Source organism: Lactuca sativa, chromosome 4 (genome assembly GCF_002870075.4).
Source record: "Lactuca sativa cultivar Salinas chromosome 4, Lsat_Salinas_v11, whole genome shotgun sequence".
Taxonomy (NCBI): domain Eukaryota; kingdom Viridiplantae; phylum Streptophyta; class Magnoliopsida; order Asterales; family Asteraceae; genus Lactuca; species Lactuca sativa.
This window is the reverse complement of record NC_056626.2, coordinates 409,494,151-409,507,196: the sequence shown is the minus strand read 5'-3', so window position 1 is coordinate 409,507,196 and position 13,046 is coordinate 409,494,151. Positions and strand designations below refer to the sequence as shown.

Here is a 13,046-nt window from a genome sequence, read left to right as displayed (position 1 = left end):
AATTAAAAAAACTGAAATTTTGGAATATATATATATATATATATATATATATATATATATATATATATATATATATATATATATATATATATATATATATATATAGAGAGAGAGAGAGAGAGAGAAAACATCATAAATGGTCCCTATGGTTTCCCAAAATCTGAAGTTTAGTCCCAGTGGTTTAAAAACCTTGTAGAAGGTCCCTGTGTTTTTAAAACTTTTGATGTTTGGTCCTTTTTGCTAACTCCGTTAAGTTTGTCCGTTAACTGAAGTGTATTTTCATCATTTCACCACCACAGGGACCATTTATGATATTTTTAGTTATTTTTTTTAAAAGAAAAAACTAAATATAAGTATTTAATATATAAATTCTCTCTCTCTCTCTCTCTCTCTCTCTCTCTCTCAGGTGCCCTGTTCCAGAAAAGTGACATAGGTACTTCCAATGAGTACCATTCCATTACTGACCATTGATTTCTCCATCCCAAAACACCACACATGTCTCCTCCCTCTATTCCAGAAACATCACACACGACCCCCCCCCCCCCCCCCCCCCCCTTTTCCCTCCTGTCATCTCCAACCAAAGCAACCTTTTAGCACCGACGATCTTGAACCCAATTCGTCTCCAACTATTTGATTTGACAAAGTTTCGGATGTTTGAGACAAGATAAGATGAGATAAGAGTTCTTTACAATCCTTAACCATATGCATGATTAATCAAACAAACTAAGAATCAATTGATTTGAATCACAGTCAAACAAAGCCAATAGTCAAACAACCCATGAATCCAACAGAACCAAGAATTAAAGAAGCAAGCCGATAATGAAAAACAATTAAACAAAGGCTAGAATCAAATTTATAGGAGGAGCTATCGATTTTAATGCCTGTAAACAGACAAACCAATAATCAAACACAGCCAAACAAAACCAAAACTATAAGACAAAACTTCATTTTGGATTGAAGAGGAATCAAAAAAATTAACCAAGAACATCAGGTACCAATTTGTGTGTGCGTGTGGGTTTTTAAATTATTCCTTAGATGATCAGACAACCATCGAGATGATTAGAGGGGGTAAGGAGCCTGGTTGTAGATAGGGGAGGATGGCATACCCGTTAAATTTGCAGAAAACACGAAAAGGAAAAGAGGAGGAGTGGCTTTGATCGAATAAAAAATAGTGAAGATGGAGGGAGGGCATACCTGTAATGTAACTGAATCGGAGGATTGGAGCTCAATTTCTTCAGAAGATCGCTATTTTCCAAACTGGTAACCCTAGGTTTAGCCAATTTTTCATCTGGATTGAATTTCTTAACACATATATAGACTTTATTAGCTTGATAAGAACCAGAAGGAAGATTCGAGGTGAAAACAGTAACCGATTTTGAGCCTAATTTTGCTTTATCCAATTGTCCTTCCAATGACGTAGAAACATAGGGATCAAGATTTGGAGGGAAACCCTCCATAAAACCGAACGACAACTAGGTACAAGAATAGAGAAGAAAATATGGGTCGTGATAGGAGCTGGTCCGATGGAGCGATGCAAGCAGTAACAACAGCACATGTAAGGATGTTTGGCTAGCTCCGATCAGCAGCAAAGAGTGAGAAGCACGATGGTGGTGGTGGTTGGTGATATAAGAACGAAAGAGAGAGAGAGAGAGAGAGAGAGAGAGAGAGAGAGAGAGAGAGAGAGAGAGAGTGGGGATATAACCGCTTTGCATATTATTATTATTTATTTATAAAATAAAAGAAAACATCATAAATAGTCTCTGTGGTAGTGAAATGACGAAAATGCCCTTCAGTTAACGGATAAAACTTAACGGAGTTAGCAAAAAGGACCAAACATCAAAAGTTTTGAAAACACAGAGACCATCTATGAGGTTTTTAAACCACGGGGACTAAACTTCAGATTTTGGGAAACCACAGGGACCATTTATGATGTTTTTTTCATATATATATATATATATATATATATATATATATATATATATATATATATATATATATATATATATATATATATATATATATATATATATATATATATATATATATATATATATATATGACCGAATAAAAACAATTTCAAAAGTTTAGTGACTAATTATAGCTTAAAAAAAGTTTAGTGACCTAAAATAACCAAAAAAGAAAGTTCAATGACCTTAGATATCCAAAAAAATATGATAACCTATTATTATTGCCGGTCATAGTGGTTATTTTTACAAAAATTTAAAAACTAAGTGACATTTTAAAATTTAAAACGAGTTAAGTGATCAAATGAACACAAAGTTAAAAGTTAAGTAATCAAATATGACCTAGACCTTTTTTTTAACTCATACAGTCCATAAAATATAATTTTGTTACACGTTTAGTTTATGTCGAACTTAAAAAGCATATACTTCTTTTTTTATTTATTTTTAATTCGTCTTTTATTTTGTTTCGTATTTATTTATTAAGAAAATGTTTAATAAATAAGGTGTCGCAGTTCATATCCCACCACTCTATGAAAATAGGAAGACTGCCACTAATCCGCCACCCCCTATCCTTTGTTTATCCCTCTCCCCTATGATTTGACATTTGACACACACACACTATATATATATATATATATATATATATATATATATATATATATATATATATATATATATAATTTTTTAATAAATATTATTATAAATAATTAATCAACGTTGCAATTAAATTGTCAAACAATAATAATTATTATTATAGATATTTAATCGTTAAAACTAGAACGATAATAATGATTATAAATATTTAGTCGTTCAATTGAACGGGGTTACCCATTCAGCTATAGTTAAAAAATTTCAAGTTTGAGAAAATAATAAATTATTATATACAAAAATAAATTTATAAAAACCTTTAAATAAATACAACAAAATAATAGGGATATATAAAATAGTTAAAATTGTAAATACTTAAAAAAATCATATTATATATATATATATATATATATATATATATATATATATATATATATATATATATATATATATATATATATATATATATATATATATATATAACCAACATAAAAATCAAAATCAAAAACCAAAACAGTAAACTTTAAAATGGAATTAACAACAAGATATGGAATAAAAAAGTCACAAATATACAAAACAAAGGCATGTGAGATCTCAAAAAAAAAATCAAACAGTGAAGCCAACAAAATTCATATAAACTATAGAGATGAACCAGATAGCAAAATTATGAGCCTTAAATCTCTAATCTCGTCATATTAGTCAAACTGACATGTCTCGTAAAATCCACCACCACCATCACTTATGCCCCTTGAATCCAGAAAGAAAAAAAATGAAAATGCAGATTTGAAAAGATCGATGGAAGTCGGTAGTTCGATGGTGGTTAATGGCTAGGGCATGTCGACTCCCCTCCGATAAAGATCCAATACAATTTGGTGCAGATCGACGGACCACTCAGAGGTGGCGACAAGAAGGATAAGAGGGAGTTGAGGGCGAGAGAGAGAATCAATCTGGGGTAAAAAGAAATGAATGTGCTAAGGGTTTTTTTTTTTTTTTTTTTAATTTTAAATTACTAAATAAATAATAGAAAATCAAAAAATATATTATTGACAAAATAGTTTTTTATGTCCGATAGGGACCAAAGACATAACACAATAACGTTTGATGGACTTTCCAACTTAAAATAATGTTAAGGGCAGATTATCTCAAATTACAGGGCCCTTCATATAATTTATTCTTGAAAAAATAGTTGTTTGTGGATTTTTTTTTTCATTAGTTTTAATCATACTTTATAAAATGATAAGGGAGCTTAGCTTAGATTTGTAATTTTTGTAAATATTTTGTTTTTGGACCAAAATCTTTCAAACAGTTTCTATGTTTTTGAAAAAAGTTGAGGGGTGTTGTTAAAGACATCCAAAATTTGAGTCAAAACCATCGAAGTAATTAAAGTCAAAACCACTATTAATCACAGTTTAAATCATTACCTCCTGCTAAATCAATATATTCCAATTCATCGTTTTACATTTGTGGTCCCTCATTTTATATTTTAATTTCAGTTTTAGTCCTTTTCTGTTTTAATATAAATAATATACAAGCCTCGTATATTTGCAGCATAAATAAGTTTTACATTAGGTCCTTGATTTTATATATATTGATTTCAGTTTTAGTTGTTTTCTTTTTTAATATTTATAACTCCTTATATTTCCGTCATGGTTACATTTGCGTCTATATATACTAGTGAGGTTTTTAGGGCCGTGCTAAGCACGGCCCAATAGTATTGTTAAAGTGGAGCAACAAAACGAAAGTACTATGCTATAATTATGCAGGTTTCCATAGTAGAATGCCTTGATAGGAACACAATTGAGTTAACTCCAAGTTAAGAGAAAGAAGCTTTCCATTATTAGTTGCAAAACATATAAATGATCGTTCACATTGTCAAAATACTACACAAAGATATTGCAACATGTGGTGCACGCTCCCAACCTGGAGAATATATAATATACTGTTATATAAGGACCTTAAACCTGCCGTGCCAATTTTTAGTTGGGCATGTCATACCCTTCGGTCCGGGTTCCCTGATAATAAAATGGAAATGATTTATTACTAAAATCATAAATTGGACACATTGTAACCAACTAAAATGTTTTTGAAGTGGAAAAAAAACCTGGTAAATAGAAAAAAAAGATCAACACCACTCCAAGTTTCCAGGGTCATATGTGTAAAGTGGTGTTCAATCAGAAAGGGTATAAAAAGATGGCTTAAACGATAAATATGATAAAAACAATCATAAAAAAATAAGTCCATTTTACATATTTACCCTTGTTCTTGTCGCTTAATAGCCAATTGATTTGGTTAAAACTCCTAGAGGCGTCATTTGACTTTTTACCTAACGATCAAGATGTAGGATTTATACCTAGATTCAAATTAGTGGATTGACGGGTGTATGCTATAACTTAAGAAACAAATCACCACAATTCTAAAAGTTTACATGGACTGGAATTGAGAAATCCATGGTTAATATGTAACTTAGTACATCCCAAAATAAGGATGTCATTCAATAACAAATCAAAAAAGATTATTTGTTTTCTAATAATGATTTCCAATTTTTATTACACATCGTTTGACCCCGTTTGATTCTATTATCCATTACCATTTTTTTATCTATCAGGGAATGGTAAAAACTTAAATTAAAGAGAAAAGGAATGAATTTTTAAAATATGTACATAACATGAAATTGGCTATCATCTTATCAATTTCAAGCGTTTTGGCATATCTTTTAGACGGATGTCATCCAATCTCTCTTCTCGTGTTTACACACGTTTTACAAACATAGGCAGATAATAATAATAAAAAACAACAATATTTATGAAGGATTGAATATATATAAAAAAAATTATTAACAGAGTGAAGTTCCTACCTTCAGTCTCTTAATTTTTTGATTTTTGTATGAGTAGTTTGCCTTTCCCATCTCATTAATTTGTTTCTTCATAAGTCGGTCAAAGTACTTTACTCCACCACAAAAAAAAAACCACCATCTGCATAGAGATTATATAGGAACTCATTTACCACAACAGAAAAATACAACACAAATATACATCACATGAGGTAAAGGAGAGACCGCTTCTTACTGTGACAACCGAACATATGTTGTCCCTAAATATATTTGTTTAACTAAGGTGAGTAATTATACTAAGGCTGAACATAAGAAACATCTTTACTATATAATCCTACTTTTATTTTTTTATTTTTTTTATTATACCATTGCGTTTCATAGTTCTCTCCTATTAGGCATTATACTTTGTAAAATTACCTAAATATAACATCGTACTTTGAATTTATGTATAATTAAAACTTTGTGCTTCGAAAAGTGTACGTAATAACTATATATATATAATCCATTATTGTAATGGAAAGAAATGAAAGTAGCATGCTATAATACACAAGTAAATGAAAGTACATTGTTATCTTTTTTTTACATTTACACTTTTCTTTTAACTAAATAATTGAATGTATATAAACAATGGTGGATCCAAGATTTGGTTCATTAGAGCCACAACGCTGCTAAAATCAGGGGCATTACTGACGGATAAATATTTGTCGAAAGTACCAACGAATAGGAATTAACATAGTAAATACATAAACGTGTAAATAAAACTTAAAAAGTAATATATATATATATATATATATATATATATATATATATATATATATATATATGTTTGTTATTTTGTTGCATACAAAAAAACGTTTAATGAAATTAATCATACATGCATAATATGATTAAAATGAACCCTTACTGGTACGTGATGATAAGTGATAGCTAGTGTTCAATTTTTTATAATATTCAAACAAATTCTTCTTAATATTGGCACAACCCCTTTAAAATGTCAAAAACCTATACATGATGTATCAAAACCTTTCTTTTAACATTTGAATTGGATTATTGCTAATATAGAAACTGTAGGGGGAAATTATAAATAAACAAAAGTTTTAGCCTGTCACATAGTATAAAAACTAAAAACTTTGGTGGTTTCTCATTCCTTAATACTTGCATCCACAACTGTATGTAAAGGGTCATGTAATCTTGACAGCCAATAAAATGTGATTTCAATAGTGAACTACATGGTTGTGCAAAGCCAATTATAACATAAACCATTAAGCAATTATAGATATTGATGCTAGTAATTCACATTTGCTTTGTTTGAATTCATTGACCGATAACATTTTCTTACCTTCCTTTGTCTCTGGGGCTTGGTATGGAAGCATAACTTAGTAAAATCAGGAAAAACGTGAAGGAAAAACATGTCATGAAATTTGCTCATCCCATAGATAATTACATTTAACAGCATCTGTCAATACAATTTTTTTGCTCAGTGCCCTGCATCTTTTAGCTGCATTGGCACCTTTTTTACTTTCTCTCCTTATGTTATTAAGGATTCATTTATTTATTATTATTTTAGATAAAACTTTGCATTAGAACCATCCATCTAAAGTCAAAACCTTCCATGTAGATTCAACTTCAAAACAGTGAAAAACAAATTTTAACCAAATGAATTTGTTTATCCTAAAGATATATCGTGCCTTTGTTTATGATTGTTTACACATATAAAGTATATATGAACAAAACACTATAAATTGATTACCTAGGGTTTTGGCAGTGTTTATGTATGCATTCAGTTACACAAGAAGGAAAAAGCGACATTAAAGCAGGTGGGAGAGAAAGGGATGAAGTGATCTGATAGAGTTCTTAGGAGAGATAAGGTTGCTGAACAGAGTACGTTAGGTGTGAAAAGCATGTAGGTAATTAATTAGTTTTTAATACATGTTAACTTGCAGAAAAACAAACCCTCTTTTGCGTCAATTGTCACACTGAAACCTCAAATATGGACTATTACAAAGTAACCTTAAATTCGGAAATCCTACTATATCATGGTGATAACCTGGTGGATAGTAAAACACGCAACAAAAAAATACGATTATTATAATGAATCGAACATAAAGAGATATGGATTTACCCCGGATGGCGTAAAAGTTTTAGAAAAAGCCGCTTCCATATGTTCTTTGGTGATAACCGTCTTCAATTCTCCGTATCTTTCTTTGTGGTGCATCAAATTTTGCTTTGAGAAGTTTCAGGTTCACCCATGGCGTTGGGCGATTGAAGGCGATGAGGTTGGGTTTTCTTCGAGAGAGAGAGAGAGGGGGAAAGAGAGACTAAACACAAACCTCACAAATTAGAGAGGTCTTCCCACTCCCCTGCAAATATCGTTACCAAATTAGCTTAACTTGGCTTCGATGGCAACTCACAGAACCTATATTTCAAAAATGAAACGAAAAGTAAGCAATACAAACCTGGATTATAAAAACAATAAATAAAACATATGAATTTATACGGACCTTAAATACAGAATAAAGATGGAGTCGACATGGCAATAATACAAACATTAAATAGAGAATAAAGATAGAGTCGGCATGGCGTACAGATGAAATCGGAGAGGGTGTCTCAGCCACATTCAACCAGACATGGCGGTGAATGGATCTTATTTAATTTTGAAGTCTCCAGGATCAGCGTGAGGTCAGGATGACCTGAAGCAAGCAGGCAACTGAATTGGTTTTTCGAAGAGAATGATGATGGATTTTAAGAAGCTTATGTGCAAAACCAAAAAAATAATTGCAGTTTTTTTTAATAAAGAACGGAGAGATACCTACTTGCGATTGGGAAAGAGAAATAGAAATTCAAAATTAGGTTTTGTATACACAGAGAAGCTTCAAGGTAGATGTGACGATTGGAAATAGAGGCGGTGGAAAGTGCACGATCATGAGAATCTCACAAGTTCATATTAACAAATAAGCTACGTCGGCTCCTAAATATGATGTTTTGGAATCGTAGAAAGAAGAAGAAGAAATTATGTGGGTACCTGATTTAGGGCTTTTTCTCTTTATGGTAGGATGGCGAGTCGGCTGCAATCAAGGAGAGGTGTCGATTAAAGGAGATCCAAGAGTGGCAAGCAGCATAGGGAGAAACGACACTGCCAACAAGTAAAACCCACCACCACGTCTTCTTCATCATCGTGATGTCAGGCTGATTGGAAGCAAGCAGGATGGCAGCTTTCAGCACCAAACGATGCCGTTTCTTCAATCCCAGTATTTGGAGCTGAAAGGAGTTTAAGCATGCAAACAGGGAAGTTTCTCGTACACGTGGATATGTTAACGGTGCAGAAGAGGGTTTCACATATAGGTATCTGATATATATATATATATATATATATATATATATATATATATATATATATATATATATATATATATATATATATATATATATATATATATATATATATATATATATATATATATATATATATATATATTTCAACTTTTTCACACATATATACACACGGATGTAATATTTTCAGTTTATACCCTTCTCTATTTTAAAAGATAATAACATTCCCTACCTTTCCATTTCGTATTAGGCAAAACTAATAATTATATTTATATTTATGGTACTTTAAGTTACCCTACATTTACAATAAATATCTTATCTTTATTTTAGTGCGGTCTAAATGAATATCATTACAATCAAATCAAAATAATATAACTATATTTACATTTATGGTCCTTTAACTTATCATATATTTAAAATAAATATCATATCTTTATTTTAGTGTTGTGTAAGTGAATATCACTACCATCAAATCAAAATAATATAACTATATTTATATTTATGGTCCTTTAACTTATCATGTATTTAGAATAAATACTTTATCTTTATTTTAGTGCGGTGTAAATGATTCGATCAAATCAAAATAATATAACTATATTTACATTTATGGTCCTTTAACTTACGCTATATTTACAATAAATATCATATCTTTATTTTAGTGTTGTCTAAATGAATATAACTATATGACAGTGTTTGACAAAACGGTGGTAAATGAAATGATAATTTTATTTATTATAGTTGTGAAAAAATATCATATTAAGTTTTTTATTGTTCATTTAATTGTTCGTGATTATTATTTATCGTTTAAGGTTAAATAAACTAATATGAACAAATCTATACTCTCCACCCCTTCCATTTATCTTCATCACCGTGCAATTGACCCTATCATTCCATTTCATATTAGCCAAAACTAATAACTATATTTACATTTATGGTCATTTAACTTACCTTACATTTATAATATATATTCTATCTTTATTTTCGTGCGGTGTAAATAAATACCACTACGATCAAATCAAAATAATATAACTATATTTACATTTATTGTCCTTTAACTTGCCCTATAATTTATATAATATTCTTTTTTATGCCTAAAATTTCACTATAAGGCTGTAATGTCAAGTCTTAAGTTTTCCAAGCTTTGGCGAATTACGTTGTTTGTAAGGCATGATTTAACACGACAATTTTGTATATAATTAATATTTTTTGTATGTATTTTCAACTATTACTCATTTGCAAAAAATGGTCCATGTGGTTTGTCATTTTCTGTGTGTAAGGTCCAAAAAGAAGTTTATTAGCAAAAAATGTCCTTATTTGATGGTTTTGTTGTGGCTTTGGTCCCTAACTCGTTAATTTTAACAGTTTGATTGTTAAGTTTTTGAAAATGACGCATTTACCCTTAGCAAAAAAAGGTCCCTATTATTTTATTATATAACTAATTTTTTAATTTGTTTATTGGATTAGTTCTTTTTTATTGAATTATTATATATTAATAAATATTTTTTTAACGTATAATATTTTCCATTAATAAATATTACTTCGTTGTATAATTAATTTCTTTTAATTATTTTTTTTATTTTTTATTACATTAATTATTTTTATTGGATGATTAATTTTAATTTATTATTTTTATTTATAATAAATATCATTTTATTGGATTAATAATTTATAATGTATAATATTAATTCTTTTTAGTTTATTATTTTCACCACAAAGTCGTCAGAATACGCAAAAATGTCCCGTCCCATCGTCTAAAATCGGCATGACAACCGTCAATCAACTTTATTGATTGTTCGACGAAAACCCCACCGACTTGTTACACCTAATTCCGCTAACCGTAGCCGAATTAAACAAAACCGATTAAACCGAACCTTATTTGGTTTGATTATGGTTACTTTTAATACGCTAAAAACTGAAGAAAAAAAAAACGAACCAATTAAACCGAAAACCAAAAAAACTGACTGAATATATTAAAAACAATATTTATTAATATATAATAATCCAATAAAAAATAATACAATAAGAAAGAAGTTAAAAAAGAATTAAAACACAATAATTTAACAAAAATGAAAAAGAAAAACTGCATAATTAGTCCTTGTAGTTTGGTGAAAAGATAAAACTGTAGAAATGGTCCCTAGGGGTAAATCCGTCATTTGCCAAAACTTAACAGCCAAGCTGTTAGACTTAACGAGCTAGGGTCCAAAACCACTATAAAACCACCAAATAGGGACCGTTTTTGCTAATAAACTTTTTTTTGGGTCTTACTCAAAGAAATTGACAAACCACAAAGACCATTTTTGCAATTTTGTCTTTATTTTATTTTCTGAAAAACTTTTGTGGTAAAAGGTTTTTCGATTCCAACAAATATATATCAACATTAAATGGTATCGCAACTATATATATATATATATATATATATATATATATATATATATATATATATATATATATATAAAGTTTAAAGAATAATTCAAATTAATATATTGATTTTAAGTTAATAATTATAAACCTAAAGTGTATTAGTTGAAACTTTTATTGGAATTTTATAAATTTAAGGGGTGTAACTGAAAAGGATTGTCATGTTTAAACAATTCATAAATGGTTTTTAAATAATAGAAAGTTGGAAAATATTAATAATACAATGCGTGTGAATATAATAAATAATATGCAAAAGTAACAATTGTTAATAAAACGGTCAATGTTTTTTTTATTCGTCAAATTAAAATTGAATTATTATATGAATACTATAAACTAAAGGGGTTGAAGTGTAAATACAATATAATTCTATTTGGTAAAATGATTCTAATGGTTTGCTATAGCAACACTGTCCCATCAAATTGGGTTTAAAGTAAAAACCATTTTGACTTTTTAAGAAGATATTTAAGGATAAAGGGTGTGACTGCGGTTTGGGGCCGCAGTTTGTGTCACCTCAGCCGCGCATACCGTTCTCAGGCCGCGGTTCTCTGCGGTTTTGGCTGTAGTGCGGTAGTCCATGGCCACACTCCTCTTTCTCTTTTACTTGTACTCTCTCTCTCTCTTCTCTCAACCAATTATCTTTTTTTTTCTTTTTTCTTTTCTTTCTCCTAACCTTTTTCCCACTCCCTCATTACGGTTTCAAGTTGATGAAATAAGAGAAAATCTGAGTTGGCGTCTACGTGGCATAAGAGGAAGTGCGGTTTCGGTGGCACCACTCCCTCCAGCCTAATCGAATGTATTTAGAATTTGAGTCGTAAGTATAGGTATAGGCTACCAGTGATACCTCTGTTTTCCCCCATTGGGTGCTGATTGACAGTCCTACCTCAGGTTGACCACTATTTTTACGAAACCCCTTTTTCTTGGTCAAACTCACTTGTCCACCTTTCCTCAATCTTACTTATTATATATTTATTTATTTAAAACGTCTTTGTTATATATATATATATATATATATATATATATATATATGAAAAAGATCAAATGAGAACACCTAAAAGGTTAAGAACGCGAGAACAGTTGTGAACCAATCATCATATAAGGACACAAAAGAAATTTTACATTATAATTAATTATGAATAATTTATGAGTAGTTAATTAATTCCTAAAATCATGGGATTTAATATGATTAATAGATTTTTTACCCAAATATTAGCAACTTATATAATCTATTTTTAATTAATAAAATCAATAAAATGATTTTAAAAAACGTTTTTAGCACAATTTAAAAAAAAAACGTTTTTTTTTTTTTTGCTTTAAGTTTTTTTTTTACCAACCACATCAAAAATACTGACGCATTAATCATTTTATCCGAATATTAGTAATCATGCATGAATAAATATATATTTTTAGTCATATATGAAGCCGGTAATAATCTTGAACGAATAAATGAATTAATTTATATTCATAAATGAATAAAACACAATTAAAGAAACATCACCATAAATGAAAACATTTAAAGATGAATTGCTTCATTTATTAATGAATATACATTTAATCTTCTAAATACATTTAAATACACATTTAATCACTAATGAATACACATTTAGTCATAAATGAATAGAAAACATTGTTAAGAGATAAAGAAATTCTAATATGGTATCGACTTTGGCTTCCTCGGTTAAAGAGATTGATTCATTGTGGATCTCCGACGGGTCATAGAGGCGTGGTAGTCCGACGATGATTTTGTTGGAATAGTGTCTAAGGCTGCAACTATATTAGGCAAGTATTTGACCCGGTTGTGCATGGTCCTTTTGGGTTGCCTTCACCATAGCAACTTGATAGGATGATTTATTAAGAGAGAGTAAATATTATTAGTATATTATGAGAATACTATAAAGAATAATATATTGTTATTCGAT

The 13,046-nt window shown here is 29.6% G+C and overlaps 1 long non-coding RNA gene across 5 annotated transcripts; it reads right to left on the bottom strand.

The window, feature by feature from the left end:
* Window positions 1-4,354: 4,354 nt before the first annotated feature.
* On the bottom strand, window positions 4,355-8,700 carry LOC111884231 (uncharacterized). Of its 5 annotated transcripts, none has more exons than XR_002847653.3 (5): window positions 8,405-8,700; window positions 7,968-8,072; window positions 7,505-7,798; window positions 5,407-5,524; window positions 4,355-4,564 (listed from the first exon to the last, which is right to left on the bottom strand). It is a non-coding gene; the product is annotated as an uncharacterized LOC111884231 (long non-coding RNA). The 5 variants fall into 5 exon arrangements; XR_002847654.3 differs by lacking the exon at window positions 8,405-8,700 and adding an exon at window positions 8,196-8,398 and having other exon boundaries at window positions 7,884-8,072; XR_002847652.3 differs by lacking the exon at window positions 8,405-8,700 and adding an exon at window positions 8,192-8,395.
* Window positions 8,701-13,046: the final 4,346 nt, after the last annotated feature.